Here is a 19,670-nt window from a genome sequence, read left to right as displayed (position 1 = left end):
TCCCTCAAATGCTGGTATCATTTCCAAAGCCTTGGGAACAGTCTCCTGGACCTCCCACCTAAATACTCAGCAGAACTTCAACTTAGCCAACTCCTGTACTAACCTAGCTCCCTCTCCATTTATTTACTCATTCATTCATTCATTCATTCATTCAAAGACAGGGTCTCACGCTATAGACCAGGGAGGCCTGGAACTCACCATATGGCCTTGAACTCACAATGGTCCTCTTGCCTTGGCTGCCAAGTGCAGGGATTACAGGTGTGAGCCACTACATCCAGCTCTTAGAATTATTTCTTTTTTACATTTTTAATTGATTTGTGTGTGTGTGTATTTCATACAGAACACCCCAAACAATCTTAATCATCTTTATACCCCTATTCCAAATGGCACCCTCCCATAGCCTCCCCCACACACACTAGAGCCCATATACTCTGTCATCCCTGTTACTTCCCACTGTGTTGTCAGTGCTCCCCAGTCGTTCTCTAGTGCAAGTCCATCCGCTGAGTCTAGTCAGCCTATCTAGAGTCCCTTGTTTTAGGGAGATCAGCTCCTCTTCATCTAGAAGCAATCAGGTGCCAACATTCCTTTAGATAAGATCCTTTAGATAAGATTGGGGTCTGCTTTTCATTTTCCCAGTTCTATGCTGGGTTACTGTCTGCCTGAGCTTGCATGGGACTTGTGTATGCTGACACCTATGCCATAGAATCATATGAGCAGGTTCCCAGGAGCTTGTATGACTCTTTCCCTACGGTCATGCCCATCCTCCCTGACTCCTACAATCTCTCTGCCCCCTCTTCCTCAATGGTCCCTGAGCCTTGGGTGGGTGAAGTTTAATAAAGGGGTCCTGTCCAAAGACCATTATTTAGCAGACTCTTGATCTCTACACTTTGGCCATTTGTGACCTTTTGTGTTCCTGGCCCTCTGCTGCATGAGGAGCTTCATTATTGAGAACTGATTCCTTAGTGTCCTCTTCTATATCCCTGTTCTATGTTCCATGAGCCTTAGGTATAGAGGTTGCATTGCAGATGTGTCCCTTAGGCCTGGGCAATTCATAGACAATGACATGTGTGACCAGTTGTGGTACTTGGTATTAGTCTCTGACTGCTGCAAAATGAGCTTCTTTGATGAGTGGTGACTGGATATTTGTCTGTAAAGATAAGGATACATGTTTTGCACATAGTAAGAAATCACATTAGTCTAGTGATGTGAGAGTTGTGGGCTTTTCTCTAAGATCTATGACCAATCCAGCCGTGTGTATTAGGTTATGTTACAGTACCACACTTGAGTTTCGTCCCTTTGAGTGGGCTTTTAATCAAATTAGGTAGCTGTTGATTGCCCCCAAGACAAAAGTGCCACTACGGCACCTATAGAATATGCTGTGCTGGTCATTGATGTGGTTCTTTGGTCTTGAAGCTGGTGCTGGATCATCTGTTAATGTTTTCCCTTGGCACCTTCATAGCGTTCTCCAAAGCTATGAGAGCTCACCTTCAGGGGAAGTGGCTTCCAGGTCAGTTACAGCTCTATTTCTCCAAATCCTGTGTTCAATGTATGTTCTGTCTTCTGCAGTAGGGTCTTACCTTCAAGTTCTGGGAGACCATCAAGGGCTGTGGCAATAGCCTGAATAATTTTGGGAGTCTCTTGGACCACCCTGGCCAAAAACTCAAAGGAAGGTATCATCTGACTGGCACTGTTTCTTGTTATGCAGCCTTTAGCTATACACATGGACTTAGAATTTTTTTTTAACTGACATATACCAGTTGCACGCATTCCTGGAATACAATATGGTATTTCGATACATATTTATATTGTGTAATGATTGAATCAGGGTAATTAGCATATCCGTCACAACAGACATTTACCATTTTTTTGTGTTGCAAACATTTAAAATTCTCTCTACTAGCAATTTGAATTATAAACTATGATCATTCTACTATGCTGTGGGACATTAGAAGTCGTTCCTCCTATCCATCTGTATCCTCAATCCCAAAATGTTGAACCCAGTGAGTAGCACCCTTCCCCACTTAGCACCCAAGATAGAAACCTGTGAAGTGTCTTGGCAATCTCACTGTAGCCCCTACACCCTCACAATTTAATCAGTCAAGCATAAATTCTGATGCCATGATTTAAATGTGTCTCTCAAAGCTTGTGTGTTGGAAATGTGATCCCCATTGCCAGCAGTGTCGGGAGGTGGAGTCTACCAGGAGTTGATCATCACACGGGCCCTGTCTCAGGAGAGATTAATATTAATCTTGGGAGTGGGCTAATTATCACAAGAGTGGACTTGTAAAAGCCTCCATCCTCCTCTGGTTGCTGCTTCTCTCATGCTTTCTTGCCTTTCTGTCTTCCATTACGGGGTGATACAGCAGGAAGGCCCCCACCAAATGCCTGTGCCTCAACCTCTTCAGCCTCCAGAAGAAGGAAGAATAAAGTTCTCTGTCAGTTGCCCAGTTTCAGATATTCTGTTATAGCAACACAAAAGAGACTAAGACAGGTGGCTTCCTATGATCTCAGTCCTAGCTGGAGCCCTCAGCCTCTCTTCTGGGTTCACTGCAGCAGGTCTCTCTGGCTCAGCTTTTCCCTCAAGAGTTTCATCCTCCCTGCTACCTACCATCAAGGGATCTATTTACAAAGGAACTCAGACATCTCATGGTACTTTCACTGCTTAATGGCCAGTAAAGCCCTAGTTCCTGTATATATCATACCAAGCCTGATCACACTACACTCCTCCACCTCACCTTGCCTGAAATCTTAGGTCCCATCAACTGTCCATCTCTTGTCTTCCTGTCACCTATGTCATACTTCCACTTCCTGTTGCCTTAAAGGCTGACATCCAGCAGGTGTCCGCAACCATCTCTGATCCCATCTCTTCTCTCCTAGGGTGAGATGACCTTCCCTGTTCCTATGACTATGATCTTCAGTGATTGCCTCTGGATTACTCTTTTATTTGTTGGTTTTGTTGTGTTTTTGGTCTCGAATTTATAATCGTTCTGCCGTTGTCTCTCAGGCACTGGGATCCCAGGCATGTACTGCCATGCCAACCAAATTACTCTTTGATTCATTCATTCATTCATTCATTCATTCACTTATTCATTTATTTACATATTTGGGGGGCGAACTCATGCCATGAGTGCATGTGGAGATTGCAGAACAACTTGCAGGGATTGAACTCAGGTCATCAGGCTTGGCAGCAAGTGCCTTACCATCTCATGCTTTGATATGTGATCTGTTTCTGTGTTTGGTTTTTCCAAGGAGTGGGAGCTCCAGGTGGTACTTTCTACCCTCTTTGAACCACCATTCCCTAGAACAGTGCTTGGCCAGTCACAGAAGAGAGTCACAAGCAGGGTGGAAACCTAAAGCAAACGCCATCACTGGAGGATTGGTGTCTATAACCTCAGGAGGAATGTCTGAATCCACTGCCACCTGAAAATGTGCACATGGTATCTCATTCTCTACCTGTCTACTATGAAAGCATCCCCTATACCTCCTATAACAGGGGTCTGGAGGATGGGGAGAACACACATTGTTTATTCAAATTCAGCCCTAGCTATTCTTTTCAGTCCCGAAAGCAAATGGACCTGAGACACTGGTAAGACCTAACATGTCTACCAGCTCTCCCCCAGGACGTGAAGTCACCCGAGGTCTTCAACAACCTCTCTAGACACATGAACAAGCCTACACCTCCTCCCTACCTCAACATGTTGTCACAGTTCTCCCAGTGTCCCACCCCCTTGCCTGACCACAAGCATCCACCATTGGATTAGCCCAACTTAGCAGCAACCTGGTGGCATCTCACCATCCCACCCTGGCTCCTGGCTTGACACACACTAAGAATTCTGGTTGCTCAGTCTCCTGTGGCCACACTTATAAAAGGAGCCTTTGACAAATGCACAGTGATAGTTGACCCTCCCTATCCAGTGGTTCCACATCTGTGGATTCAACCAGCCACAAATTTTAAATATTCAGGAAGAAAACTATATCTGCACTAAATGTGCACAGCACCTTGTTTGTCATTGTGGCCTAAAAAGTGTAGTATAGAAGCTACTTAGGCAGCATTTACATTGTGTTAAGACTGAAAAGTCATCTCCGGAGTAGAATGTGGTCCTGTGCACCTGTAATCTCTGCACTTGGGAAGCTGAGGCAGGAGAACTGTAAGTTAAGGCCAGCCTAAGCAACATAACAAGATCTTATCTCAACACAAAGAAAAATGTCACCCAGGGATGACTGAAGTGTACAGGAGGATGTTCTTAGTTCTATTCAAATACTACACCATCCTACAAAAGAGGCATGGACACCTGCAGATTCTGCTACCCACAGGGACCTGGAAGGATTCCCCCCCAGCCCCCTTGGCGGCCACAGATACCAAGGCACAGCTGTACTATCAGGCCCTCAAAGGGCTACCTGTATATCAGCATAGCTGGCACAGTTGACAAATTCCATGGTTTCTGGCCTGGACACTGTGTATTCTGATATAACCTGAGTACTTCCCAATTGGGTGCCTCTGTCAAACTGTCCCTCAGGAGGTAATTTATCATCTTGAGTAATCACGGAGGTATAATCCCAGGTGTGCCACTTAGCAGGCATGTGATCTTGGGCAAATTTCTTTTCTGGGCCTCAGTTTTCCCTCTGTAAAATAGGGTGACTACCTGGCTTACAGCCTTGCTCTAGGGCGTCAATGGGTTAAAGAACGAGCACTGGGAAGGAACAAGGTAGCACCTGGAAGAGCCATCAGTGTTTCTGTGTACTAGCTTTTTCCCCTCACTGGGAACTGCTTTACAACAGGAAATTGGAGGTAGAGAGAAAAAAAAATTTAAAAAATAGAAACAGCCAGCTCTAAAGCCCTCCATCTTACACGTCCATGGGCCTTGCATAACCCAAATCCATCCCTTCCCCCAGAAGCCAAGCCTTCATTCCCAAGGAGCAGATGTGAAGAGAGCTCAGGAAATCCTCTTGTCATAAACGCCGGCCTTCCTGTAAGACCACCATCACACTGTCATCCACAGTACAGTACTTGCAGACTGCTAAGCAAGATGCTCTGCATTCTTGTATAGATGCTGTCTGCATTGTTGGTAGGAAATGTGCTCTGAACTAACTCAAAGATAGGAAGTGTCTCACACTTAAAAATAGCCCTTTCACAAAAATCAAAACAAACACAAACTGTGGCCAGTTAACACCTGGCCCAGCCACTCCTTTAAGGACACATGGCCAAAGAGCAAGGCCTCAGGGTGCCAAGCTTCCACTGTGTGGTGTCAGCATGCACCTCTTTCTTGCCCTGGGAATTTCAGAGAATGGTCCCTGCAGGGAAGGATACTGTGGGTGAGCACTGGTGTGCAAAAGGCTGCAAAAGGCTGTGTGGCAGGAAGCACGTTGGTGCTTAGCAGTTTTCTTGGCCATGTGGCATAACTGCCGGGTTACACTTCTGCAGTTACAGGCCAGGAACCAGCCATGAGAAACTCACGTATGGGCTGCAGCCCTTTAGAGTGCCTCAGCCATGACTCTTTCAGTGCCAGAAAAAGCTTTGCCGGGTAAAGTTTGCTTTGTTTAGGTTTCCTGGTGCCAAACAGCATGCTAAGGTGTAATGTGGCAGGTGGATGCTTTAGTGGGGCTCTGAGACCTTTGCATTTGGCTCTGAAAAGTTATAAACTCGGGCTCATCAAGCATAGTCAGTCAGTTACAAATCACGAGTCATCTTTCGGTTGCTGTTGAACTTCCTTTACACCTCTTGTTTTGCACAGGGTGAGCAAACAACTTCTAATCCTCCAGCTGTGGGGTTCCAAGGACACCGCAAAGCGCTGAGCCACACCTTTGCCCGGCTGCTCTATGTGGTTGCTGGTTAACCAAGCATTCAGTTCTCTCAGTGCATGCTGTGCTGCGGGCTAGCAGGTTCAAGTCTAACGCTCTGTTTGGGGATAGCAGCTTCATTAATGCTTCTTAGACCTCATATCTGCTTGTATTGACAACTACACGGAGAAGCTGTGTGGACCATTACTTTAAAGCACAGTGGATGTATTTGTGTTTGGAAAGACTTAATGACATATCCGGAATCCAATATCAGAGCTTGTTTACTTTTAGGAAGAGAGCATTATACAGAAAGATGTGCTTGAAGGAAAGAACTCCACACAGCAATCCACAGCAGGCCAGTGCATTTGTAGCACAAACATCACACCTGCTAAGCAGGGCTTTTTTGAGATTTCAGTCTATGGTGTAAGACACGCAGGTACACAATGATAAGCAGATGTGCTCTGCAACTCGACATCTCTGTGCTCAGTAACATAAAAGACACCTAAGTCAGCAACCTCAGCCTCAGCAAAGGCCTGTTCTTCCAATATGAATCTACTGACTCTCCAAAACACATTGCTGTAGAGTTTTAATGCATCTGGGTTCTTTGTAATTAGTCTCTAATGCAACTTTCTTTTTAACCTCTATTTTGAGACAGTCTCAATATGTAACCCAGACTAGCCTTGAACTTGCAAACCTCCTGGGTGCTAGGATTAAAGCAATGTATTACCACATCTGGTTCTGCATTCATCTTAACTGGAAGGAAAAACTTTCAAACTCAGAAAATCGCTTCACTACAGTTTACTCAAATTTGAGAAAAATACAACTGGAATGTTTTGTTCCCTATTTTGTTTCTATAAATGTGTTAGCCATGAGGGTTTCTGGTCTATGTGGCGGTTAAGGGAGCAAGAATTGCTCAGAACACCATCCCCCTTTTTTTTACATTTATTTTGTTAGGGGATGTATGCATGCACCACAGTATGTGTGGAGGTCAGAGGACAACTTGTGGGAGTCAGTTCTCTCTATTGTGTGGGTTCCAAGAATCAAACTCAGGTCTTCAAGCAAATACCTTGACCAGATGAGCCATCTCACCGGTCCTCAGAAGACCTTTATAACACATTTCTTGCTCATCTTTGAACTTCTTGCATAAAATTACTGTACTAAATATTTCTTAAGCCTGGCAGTGTGGCTGAGCCAGAGGTACTGAACACTTTCCCTTCCCAGGCTCTCACACCCATGATCTTCCAATCTCCAGCAGGCTGTCATGATTTGACAGCAAATAAGTGAACTCAAACGGCCTATTAGAGAAACAAAGTTTTTTTAATTAGAAAGAAAAGGAGGTGAAGACTTCTGTTCTTGTTCTTGTCTTCGTTGTCCTTCCTCCTGGTTGTCGGACAGAATTTATTTTTTTAAAATTAAGATGGGGGCCAGGCCTGGTGGCACACGCCTTTAATCCCAGCAGTTGGGAGGCAGAGGCAGGCAGATCTCAATGAGTTCAAGGCCAGCCTGGTCTACATAGCAAGTTCCAGGCCAGCTGGGACTACAGGGAGAACCTGCCTCAAAAGAAAAAAAAAAAAGCACAATTAAATACACGGGTTGTAAAACTGTCCCAGTTAAGAATACATGTTTGTGTCGTGATGTTCAAAGCAAGCATGACTGAAAATATGACCATCCACCCAGCCACATAAGCTGGAAACTCAGAAGTCAGTGTACCCCAGCCTCTCACTCAGACAGCCCTGCGCTCTGTTGAACAACTTTGGAATTCACTCATAACCTTCATTCATTCCCCACCTTTGAAGACTTTCACACTGGCTTCAACTACCCCTTCCTGGCTCTGCTTCATGAATACAACCTACAACCTGGAACACTGAGCTGTGACTAGATGTGCGCCTATCTGCCTCATGCTCTTGACCAGAAGACCTTTGAAAGCAAGCACTGTTGCCCATTTCTGTACCTCCAATATCCAAAATATGCTTGCTAAATAAATACCTAACTCACAAAACGATTTCTTATACTCTGCCCCATTCCAGAAAGGAACCGAGAGAGCAAAGGAGTACAGTTTACAAGCACTGTCTAGTCTCCCCTCGCCCAGCATCTCACAGGACTGAGATGAGCCCCTGATGTTTATGGCCATACGCAAAGTCAGCCATGAGGGCTGCCACTAGCAGCAGCCATCTTCCTGATAAATATCAACAGCCACTGCCACTGGGAGTAGATATCAAACACTTTGAATCAAATCATCACGTTTTCTCTTTTTAATGAAGAAACTGAGGCAGGGAAGGTTAAAAAGAATGTTTACAGTAGGGGCTGGAGAGCTGGCTCAGGGGATGGGAGCACTTGTTACTCTTTCGGAGGACTGGAGTTTGATTTCAAGCTTCTACATCACCTGTCACTCCAGCTCCAGGGAATCAGACATCTCTGACCCCTTCCAACATTACATTCATGTACACAGACACAGAGACACATAATTATTTTTATTTATATCTTTAAAAACGTTTTGCTAGAGTGATGGCACACACCTATAATCCTAGCATTTAGGAGGAAGGAGGATCATGACTTTGAGGTTAGCCTGGGCAACAGGGTGAGAACCTATCAAAAAAGATGGTGGTGGTGATGATGATAAGGAAGAGGAAGAGGAAGAAGAAGAGGAGGAGGAGGAGGTGGAGGAGATGTTCCCCAAATCAACCAATCAGTGAATAAAGAGAAAAGATTCAAATCCAAACACATGTGCCAGACATGGTGGGGCACTCCTTTAATCCCAGTACTCAAGAGACAGAGGCAGGCAGATCTCTGCATTCGAGGCCAGCCTGGTCTACACAGCAAGTTCCAGGCTAACCATGGCTACATAGTAAGACCCTATCTTGAAGTAAATAAATAAACAAATAATAAATAATCTGCCTTCTATCTCCATATCTTAACACTGTGTCATTCAGTGTGTGCTCAGAAGCTTAGCTTGGACACTAAAACGAAACTTTAGAACAGTTTACCCTGTCAACGTCTGCAAGAGCTATGGATGACTGTGGTGGTAGCCTTAAGGAAGGCTGGGGTTTATGACAGGAAGGAGCATTTCCTGAGCTGCAATCACACACACACACACACTTTATCCCTGGCCCATGCTGCCAGCCTCACACTCAGAAGCCTGAAGCCACCCTTTGAAGCTACCTAAAGGACATTCTTTCCTACAGTGTGATGGTGGGCAAGAGAAGGAAGGGACCATTTCCATGTGCTGACTGTAAGGTGTCCTGAGATCTGCCTGCTCTTATGAGGATTCCCCCTGAACCCCTCTCTACTTCATACACAGTAGGACCTCAGATTTCCTTCTAAGAACAGATTCCATCTTGGAGCCTCTTACACCAAGGCAGTGGGTGACCCTGGATTCCAGTGTCTGAAGAAGCAGGGGGAAGGAGGTGGGTCTGGCACTGAGGGAAACACACAAACGTAGCTCCTAGGTAAGCCAGGTGGGACTAGGGCCCAGAAGGAGGTAACCTTGGGCAGATTTGCTGCTGAGGAAGTTCTGCTAACCTAAGCCATATCTCAGCATATCTAAGCCAGGAAGAGTAAATCTGTCTGTCTGAAATTTGCTGCTGACAATCACAGCCTGTCCTCAGGTTGATCACAGGAACGCATAATGACAAAACAACATGCTGTGCTGGAAATGATTTTCCCCAGTCCAGAATGATCTCTCAACTATCCTTGGAACATGAACCTTCAATGGTTTCCATCAAGCTATAGTTAACATGGGGACACACTGTGAGAGGCATTGGTGGTCAACCTGGCTACTATGCAAACATCACAGACCCAGATGGTCCAGGTCAGTCACTCCATGTAGCCTCTTGATGGAGTAAGAAACCAAGTCAAAGCCGGGCGGGGTGGCGCAAGACTTTAAACCCAGCACTCTGGAGGCAGAGGCAGGTGGATCCCCATGAGTTCAAGGCCAGCCTGGTCTACATAGTGAGTTCCAGGACAGTTGGGGCTGCAGGGAGACCCTGTCTCAAAAAGACCAAAAGAAAAAAAAAAAAAAGAAACCAATACATATGTAGCGTACTGCTCACATCAAACATTTGCTTTTTAGTAGAAACACTCTCTAAAATAACAATAAAGCTAAGGTATAGCTCAGTTTAGAGCATAGGCTTAACATGCATAAAACCTTGTGTCTATTTCCCCAAACCAAAAAATATTAAAAGTATAATGTAATAAATACATACGCTAATAACCACTATAATTATCAAGCACTTTTTAGAGTATAGAACTGTACATGCTGTGTTTTTATGTGCCTGGCAGGATGACAGGTTTGTTTACATCAACATCTTGGTGACTACTTAAGTTATGTGTTACTCTGTGAGGCTATGCCTGCTACTCTATCACTGTGTGGGAAGAATTTTTCAGCTCCATTAGAATCTTAGGAACCAACATCATACATGCAACTGCTCACTGACTGAAAAGCTGTTAAGCAACATAAATATATTTATTTCAAGATGTTATATTCTGTTAAATATCATAGTATACACATAGAAATTTAAAGGAGTATATTTAAAAGATGACGATAAGGGGCTGGAGAGAAGGCTCAGTGGTTAAGAGCACAGGCTACTCTTCCAGAGGACCTGGATTCAGTCCTCAGCAGCCACAAGGCAGCTAACAATTGTCTGTAACTTAGTTCTGGGGGATCTGACACCTTCTTCTGGCCTTCATGGGCATTGCATGCACGAGTGCACTTACATGCATGAAGGTGAAACATTCATAAAAGTAAATTAATTCATTATTTTTTTTAAAAAGCCTGGCACATGCCTGTACTCCCAGTATTCCAGGGCCTGAGCCAGGAAGATCACAAGTTCAAGGCCAACCTGAGCTACATAGCAAGAACTTGCATGGTACATTTGGAGAATCAGCTCTGGCAAGCTGATATACACCTTCACATACACACCCCATGGCATGTGCACATGCCATACACATAAAGTGAATAAATGTAAATTTTTTAATATACTCAATTTGCTCACTAACTTTAGGTGCCCCAAAATCTTTGTGAATTCATTAAAACCACAGAGGAAACTATGATTAAACTGTGTTGCATTAGGACTTCCATACAAAATACCACAGTCTGAGTAGCTTAAACAACAGCAATTTATTTTCTCTCCATTGTGAGTCCAAAAGTCCATGATCAGGGTGTCAGCAAGATTGTTCCTTCTTAGGCCTCTCTCCTGGACTTGTAGATGGCTGCCTTCTCACTGTGTCATCACATGGTCCTCCTCCAATGCCAATCTCCTCTCCCTACAAGGACATGTGTTAGTTAGCTTTTGAACTGCTGCGGCAAAGCACCTGACCTAAACAACTTAAAGGAGCAAAGATTTATTTTGGCTTGTGGTCGCAGTGGGCTCAGTCCAGAGTGGCTTTCTCCCATGTGCATGAGCAGAGTATCACAAGGGCAGAAGAGTGTGGTGGAGGAGCTTGCTTGAGTCACTGAAGATAGGAAGTAGAGAGAAAGAGACCGCAACAGAGACAAAGGAGCCAGGCATCACCTTCAAAGACACCCAGAGTGACCTAGGTCCCACCTGCTAAAGTTTCCACTACTTCCCCAAATAGGAAACCAGCTGGACCCAAAGAGTTCTCACATATAAGCCTATCGAGTATGTTTCATATTCAATCATAACAGGACAGAAGACATTGGGGGAGGGGTTGTTTTGTCTAGGTTTTTGTTGGGGAGGGCTTGTTATAGTTAATTCATTTGTTTTTACAGTATGAGGGATTAAACCAGGGTCTTGTGCGTGATGGGCAAGCCATCTACCACTGAGTCACATCCCCATGTTAACTCATTTTGGATTAAGGTCCATCATCAAGACCTCATTTTAACTGAATCACTTTAAAAATCATATCTTTAATCCCAGCACTTGGGAGGTAGAGGCAGGCAGATCTCTGTAATTTCATGGCCAGCCTAGTCTATATAGTGAATTCCAGGCCAGTTGGGGCTACAGGGAGACCCTATACATGTGTGTTTATATATATTTATATGGTTATATCTTTTTTATCTCATTGAATTCTCAAAATCCTAAGAATTTCAGTAATCTACCCCTTCTCTGCAGTTTATCTTTTCTTGCCTCCAAGCCTGATGACACCAGTTCAATCTCTGGGACCCAAGCAGTGAAGTTGTCCTCTGGCTTCCAGATACACACACACGCACACACACACACACACACACACACACGTAAATAAATAAATAAATAAATAATTTTTAAAATGTATGTATGTATATAATTACAAATTCAAAATTACTCTTATACAAAAAGATATTTCCAACCAGAACTTGGGAGGCAGAAGCAGGGAGGTCACTGTGTTTGGTTACCTAGCAAGTTCCAGGGCAGCAAGGGTCAACACAAAGAGACCCTGTCTCAAAACAAAAAAAAACAAAAAGATATTTCAAACAGGGAAAATGTGAATATAGCTGAGTGGCAGACCATTTGCTTTTAGTTCTGGGCACAGTGGCACGTACCTGTTATCCCAGCACTCAAGGCTGAAGCATGAGGATCACAAGTTCAAGGTCAGCATGAAACAAAGATGCTGTTTGTATAACATTTTTTTACAGAATACTGTTACAATTGTTGTGTTTTGTTAATAGTTATTGTTGTTAACCTCATAGTGTGTCTAATTTATAAAGTTTGTCATCGGTATCTCTGTTTCCAGGCATCCATCAAGGATCTCAGAACATAACTGCATTTCCTAGTTCTGTCTGAAGAAGGAACCTAAAAGAAATGATAGTCCAGGAGGAATGCAAAGTCAGTGCTGAGATGTGGCTCTCTGAGCACTGTTCTCCACTAACAGGACCAGGGCTCCTTGGAGAGATGGTTGATCCAGCTGCAGCAGGGGAATCAGATAAGCCTGGAGTAGAAGTGCATGGTATGGCCAAGTAAGAAAGGTCTCCAGTGGGACAAGAGCCTGAAAGGCCACAAGGACCACCCTGAAGGACTTGAAATGGCCTAAGTGGGAGCCATTTCCACATCCAGGGGCAATGTGACAGCCCATAGGATTAAATAAACACTCATGGGGCCACCCTGATAAGACTAAATCATTGTATATATAGATAAAGAAATGGGAGAGACATGAAGGAAACAGGACATCTCATCACAGAAGAATGTTGGCTGGGCATGGTGTTGTATGCCTTTAATCCAGCACTAGGGAAGCAGAGGCAGGTGGATCCCTGTGAGTTCAAGGCCAGCCTGTTCTACATAATGAGACCCAACAACAACAACAAAAGTATTTTGATAAATGAGTATAAAAGAAATACAGAAAACCCCAAAATATGATTAGAACATCACAGCAATAATTGTTACCAGCCAGAGTCACTCATAGGTCTGCAGTTACTGGGAGTGGTTTAAGAGAAAACAAGATATTCTCACAGACTAACAGTATCTCCCTTAGATGTTATTAATTCAAAAGAGGACAGTAGAACTTTAATACGGGGAAGTCCAAGCCCTTTAATCAAGTGATCAAGGTAAATATTAGCTGTTACAAAAATTATGGATATCACAAACTCCTCCAGACCAGAAAGGGCATACCACTTATGCAGTATCCTTGCTAAAAATTCAACAAAGATTGACTAGGTGTGATGGTATATACCTTCAATCCCAGTACTTGGGAGGCACAGGCAGGCAGACGTCTGTGAGATCAAGGCCAACCTGGTCTACACAGCAAATTCTAGACTAGCTGGTGCTACAAGGAGACCCTGTCTCAAAACAAATTTTTTTCAACAGATATCAACAAACCAACCCAACTGGAAAGTTAGCTCACAAAATAATGAACAAAAACAAAATCACAAACAATGAGAAAAGGTCAAGGAACTGTCACTGACTGTAAGAGACTATGATAAATAGCTAATGCCTTAGGGGCATCCCAGATTAGATCCTGGAACTGAGGGAAGACATCAGGGCTGGTATATCCTCAGCCTTAGAAAGCCTGCCTAGCTAGCATGAGCAAGGCCTTGGGTTCCATCCCAGTACCACAAAGAAAAAATAAAAGATGTTAGTGGAAAAATTGGCCAACTCCAAATCAATGTGTACTTAGAATAACAGTATTTTTCTGAAGTTAATGGCTTGATTTTGGTCACTGTCACATCTATACAGGTAAACATTAGAGAAAGCTGAGTGAGGAGTGTGTGAAAATCTTACATGCTGGTTTTACTTTTCTATGAGTGAAATATTATTTCAAGATAAACATTTTAGAATGGGCTGGACATGGTGGCACTCACCTTTAATCCCAGCATTCAGGAGGCAGAGGCGGGCAGATTTCTTTAAAATGAAGACCAGCCTGGTCTACAAAGCAAGTTCCAGGCCAGCTGGGACTACGGGAGACCCTGTCTCAAACAGAACCAAACAAAACCAACAAAAATATTTAGGCACATGACATTCATGAGGCAAAGGTGGGAAGGTGGTGAGTTTTAGGCCAGCCTAGGCTGTATTCTGAGACAGAGTTTCAAAAAAAAAACTTAAAAGGACTGGAGAAGTGGCTCTGTGGTAGATCACCTGCCTTGCCTGTGCCAGACCCTTTTTATAACAGTACTTAGCATATTAAAATAAGTCATCTTGCAACCTAGCTGACCTGTTACATCTAAACCTCTAAGGTATTTTTGGTAACAATTCAGTCTTTTTTTAGAGGGGGGTGGGCTTTTTGAGACAGGGTCTCCCTGCAGCCCCACCTGACCTGGAACTCTCTATGGAGACCAGGCAGGATTGAACTCACAGAGATCTGCCTGCCTCTGCCTCCCCAGTGATGGGATCAAAGGCCTGTGCCACCACACCCAGCTGCTATAGGTTTATAGCTTGCCCCAGAGCACAACAGCTTTGTTGCTGGGCCAGCTCATTCATTCTTCTCCCTTGGCTAATAGATTTGGCTAGAATTCCAAGACTTTGGATGTTGTTAGTCAGAGTAAGGAAGAGGAAAAGGAAGCGAGGCACACAGGGTTGACCTTTCCTGTGCTGTCCTCAGCGGTTTCTGACTCCTGCTGTAGGGCTCTGAGCCCTGGGTATTTCTTGAGTAACTTTCAGGAAGTCACTTTTTTATTGTCTCTCAAAGATTCTGGAATGATACAGTCTAGGCTGGAACCACACCATCTGTTCATGCCCTTGGAATTTTAAAAATGATCCCCGTGTTTACAAATCTGAGCCTCCCATGTTACATCTTTGGGGAAATAACTAGGTAGCTGCCGGGTACAGCAAGACTGTTCATGCAGGAACACCTCCGCTCTGCTCCAAAGCAGGTTAAGTCCTGCCAGGTGGTGCTTAGTGCACTGTTTGTCATCCCAGTTACCTAGGAGGGGGTGAAGCCTGCAGCTCTCAGATCCGCGTCCACAAGACAGGAGCACAGGAAAGCCGAGGCTGCTGCTCTGAACTAGTACATGGGCTCACGGGTAGATTCCGCACCCCTCCCCACAACAAATCTCTATTTTTGTACATTGAAAATTCCAGGGTAGGGGCTGGAGAGATGGCTCAGTGGTTAAGAGCACCGACTGCTCTTGCAGAGGACCCTGGGTTCAAATTCCAGCACCCACATGGCAGCTAATAACCATCTGTAGCTCTAGTTCCAGGGGATCCGACATCTCTGTTGGCACTGCATGACAGGAGTACACCCACCTACATGCAGGCAATACACTCATAAAAATAATAAATAAAATTAAAAAAAGAAACTCCCAGGGCCTGTTGAGATGGCTCAGTAGGTAAAAGTGCTTGCCCCCAAGACAAAAGAGTTGAATTCAATCCTCAGAGCCCACATAGTGGAAGGAAGGAAACCACTCCACAAAGCTGTCCATGGCATGTACACTCTCCTATACCACACACATACATAAATAAATAAATGTAATAAAAAATTTTAAGGAAAACATCATATTGCAGGAAGTGGTGTCCGCAGTGTAGCCGGGCTCTCTATAGCAGATCACATCCACCACACCCTGTGCTTTGAAGTCAGGCAGATTCAAGCAGACCTGCCCTGAACCTCCTGAAAGGCAAGAATGATTTAGTCATTTCTTTTCCTATCTCCAGCTGGTCACTGTCAACATACCAAAGGCAGCTTTTCTGTCCAGTAGAAGTGTTCTGCCAAAGGATTTATAGCAGGGTCAGCATTCAGTGTTTGTTCTGTTTTCTCTCCCTCCCTCTCTTCCTTCTTTTCTTTCTTTTTTAAAAATTATCTCTTATCTCACCACTTGGGAGGTACTTCAATAACTTTATGGTCCCCTGGACCTCAAAAACTCAAAAAAAATCTAAAATGATAATAATAAAATTGCCTATCAAAGTTCATAGTGGTGGCACATGCCTGTAATCTCAGCACTCTGGAGGGGCTGAGGTAGAGAAACCCCCAAAGTTGGAGGCTAGCCTGGGATGCATAGTAAGAACCTGTCTTAAGAAAAAAAAAAAGGGACAGAACAACTGAATGCATTAGAAAACCCTTTCATGGATGTAATGGTGTTAAAAACGTGTAAAACATAGCACTCAGTACTCAGAGAGCAAGCACACTGGATCCAGGGGCCCGTGGCTGAGGCCCTGATGCTACGGGCAGAGCAATCTCAGTGTAGCTTTGTAAATAGCTATGGTTTTTTTTTTTTTTTTTTTTTTTTTTTTTTTTTTTTTTTTTGGTCTTTTTGACAGAGTCTCTCTGTAGCACAAGCTGGCCTGGAACTCGCTATGTAGATCAGGCTGGCCTTGATCCCATAGAGACTGACTTTCCCCTTCCTCCCACTATGAACTTTCTTAAGAAGGGATTTCTTCTTCCCAGAAGAAATCCCAGAAATCTCTCTTTTGCAATAGAGAACACTAGGTGTGGCTCAGTGGTAGAACACTTACCAATTTATCCACAAGGCCCTGGGTTCCAGCTCCAGCAGCACACACACACACACACACACACACACACACACACAAATACTAAAATTGATGTTTACCAGTCATGATGGTTTACTCTTGTAATCCACCAGCACTTGGGGAGGCTGAGGCAGGAGGATCACTGTGAATTCAAGGCCAGATTTGGCTACATTGTAAGTTCCACACCAGTCTGGGCTACAGTGTAAGACCCTATCTCAAAAAATATACAAAACAAAGGACCAGGTATGGTAGTACAGACCTGTAATCCCAGCACTCAAGAGGTGGAAGCAGGAAGAGTTCAAAACCACCCTCGTCTACATGAGAGTTTGAGGCCAGCCTGGGCTACATGAGATCCTGTCTCAAGAAACAAAACAGTCCACAAAACCTAAATAAAGGTGATATTTAGTACACTATTTCCAGATTAATAAAACAAGGGAGGGGTGACACAGTTATCTGGAGAGTTTGGGTAGAACTCGACTTCTCTATTTCATAAAAATATCAAAGTTTTGTCCAAAGGTTTTGAAAATGAGTTGCATTGGTCCTGAACGTCGTCCTCAGAACACTTCTACAGATGTTATTACTCTATGTTACAAACAAGGGAACTGAAGAACGGGTAAAGTGACTTGTCCAAGGTCCCAGAGCTTATTAGGCTGGAAGCTTAACTTTCCAGGTAACACCTCAGATGCCTTTGCTGCAGAGACATGAGGGCACTGCCACCTTCACAGGCATCATCTCTTCCCTTACTACTCCCTCAACCAAGAGGACCACCAGGAGCCCAGAGTCTAGCTGGGGCAGGCACACTCCCTCTGCTGGGTCACCACCTTGAGGAGTGAAAGGCCACTCTGCCTCCTTCCTATGTGTCTGAAGGAACCACAGAAGTGGGTGTGATGGTGGTAGAATGTGCTTATAGAGTTCAAGTGTGGCTTACTGAGCCTGACTCTAAGCGTTAGTTTTAAAAGCCAAGAGGGGACCTGAACTCTGAGAATTTGTTCCTTCAGATCTCCCATGGAACTGTGCACCCAAACCAGGCCTCACTTGTACTTTTATTCAAACAGTATCTCTAGCATCAATTGGGAAACTGCAAGCTTGGATTCACCCTTATCTTACCAGAGAATCTTGCCCTTTAATCCTAGGTCTAACATACTTCATACACAATGTCAAGCGTATTCCTCAATTATTCTCTCTTCAATGCGGATACACATATTAATATGCTGCTTTCAGCACTTTGATATGCTGATTAAAGCACACCCACATTTATTCACTATCTTGGGTGGAGGGCAAAATGGGGTCCAAGAGGGATCAAGGTCAGATGCCCAGGTCACAAGACCATATGGCTCAGTGAGCTTGTTTCCATTATAAACAGTAGCTTTTCGGTGCAAGATTAAGTAAATGTTAGTCCAGATTCTGTCCAGATTGTAAGTCATTCCCATATTTAAGCAGTGGTTCTCAACTAAGGGCAGTTTTGCACACGTGTGCACAGTTGTGGCATTGGGCAATATCTGAAGTTTGGGGTTGTACTGTATTGATTTTTGCTGAGCTGGATTTGGAATCCAGGGTCTTGAACATACTAGGCAAGCTCTCTCCACCTTGAGCCACACCCCCACCCTGAAGATATTTTTGCTTATCACAGCTTGGGTAGGAGGGTAAATTACTAGGCAGGAGCGAGAGGCTAATTGGCCTACAATACTCCTCCGTCTACCCCCAGAAGGGTCCCAAATGTCAGTAAAGTTGAGGCTGAAAAACCCTGAGCTGGGAACCAGTGCTGTGCCTTACTTAGCCTTGCCCATAGTTTTGTCCTGGGCCAGAATCTTGGCGAGGCAGGATTCAGGTGGTATCAGGTGAGCTATCTCCTCTGGGATGGGAGATGTTGCTGCCTGCTCTTGGGATCTTTCCACTCAGCTAATTAGCGCATTTACAGAGTGTCTGGGCTCACAGCCTCCTTCCCCCAAACATCATGCTTGCAAGTCTTTCCAAATCCCAAACACTGTCCTGACAAGCTGTGCAAGCGATTCAAGGAGGTGAGCCTTTCTGCTGGGTGAGACATAAAGGTGAAGGCCAGTAGCATATTTAAGAAGTCATCTACAGGGAGGCCTGGGGAGGGTGAGATGTGGAATTGATGAGGGCTCAGCCACCATTGCCATTCAATGGGAGAGAAGTGGGACTCTCAAATTGCGCTTCATTCCCTGATCACTTTAACAGGCACTGAGGAGGTAAGGAAGTTCGGTGGGGCAGGGCAGGGGGTGGGGGTGGGGGTGTTCCTAACAGAAACTTGCAAACAAGGCAAAGTCAGCCCCACTTGCAAAAACTAAAATTTATGCTGCATTCATGTTTTAAGAAATTGCAGGTCTGGGGGCCAGAGAGTTGGCTCAGCAGTTTAAAGATCACTGGCTGCTCTTGCAGAGGACCTGGGCTCGATTCCTAGATCTCCTATGGTAGCTATCTGTAACTCCCATTCCAGGGAATCTGACGCCTTCTTCTAACCTCTGCAGGCATAGCATGACAAGGGTGCACCTATATACTTACATGCAGGCAATACACTCATAAAATAAAAATGATAAAAATTTTTTCCAGTTAATTATTTATTTAATAATCACATACTTAGAAGAAGCATTTCATTACAATAGCATTGATATATTCAATAACAACTTTCTGAGCCAAGATGCATCTTTTTCAAAATTGGCTGTAAACTTTTAGGTTTATAGTTGAATTGTTACAGCTATACAATATTGTACTCAGTATAAACCCTATAAGACATAAAATTAAATGAGGTGTTAACCTTTAAAAAAGATCTCCATTTCATTATTAAAATACACAATTTCATACAGAAAAAAATATTTTAATACAATTGACACTAAGATGTATATGTGTTTCTAATCTCTATTTATCTGATTATTACTAGTCACAGTCGGTTATTTTCTAAGTTCCTAGGCATCTGAGCATGGATATAAAGTCATCAGGTAGATTTCAATGGTAATGTTTTTCACATCTACTAATTATTATTTTTTAATCATTTTTTTTTAATTTTTAGCAACTACATGATTAGAGGAAGCATTTCACTACAGA

At 43.9% G+C, this 19,670-nt stretch overlaps 1 long non-coding RNA gene across 1 annotated transcript in view; it reads right to left on the bottom strand.

Moving 5' to 3' along the window:
• Positions 1–10,875: 10,875 nt before the first annotated feature.
• LOC115068744 overlaps positions 10,876–19,670 on the bottom strand; it is a 16,352-nt gene continuing 7,557 nt past the window's right edge. Inside the window, exon 2 of the long non-coding RNA XR_003848084.1 lies at positions 10,876–11,040. This is a non-coding gene — a long non-coding RNA (uncharacterized LOC115068744). The remainder of the gene's footprint in view (positions 11,041–19,670) is intronic.

This window comes from Nannospalax galili, unplaced genomic scaffold (assembly GCF_000622305.1).
Source record: "Nannospalax galili isolate Female #2095 unplaced genomic scaffold, S.galili_v1.0 scaffold768, whole genome shotgun sequence".
Classification (NCBI taxonomy): Eukaryota; Metazoa; Chordata; class Mammalia; order Rodentia; family Spalacidae; genus Nannospalax; species Nannospalax galili.
Note: the sequence above shows the minus strand (reverse complement) of the source record. Positions and strands in the feature narration are given on the sequence as shown.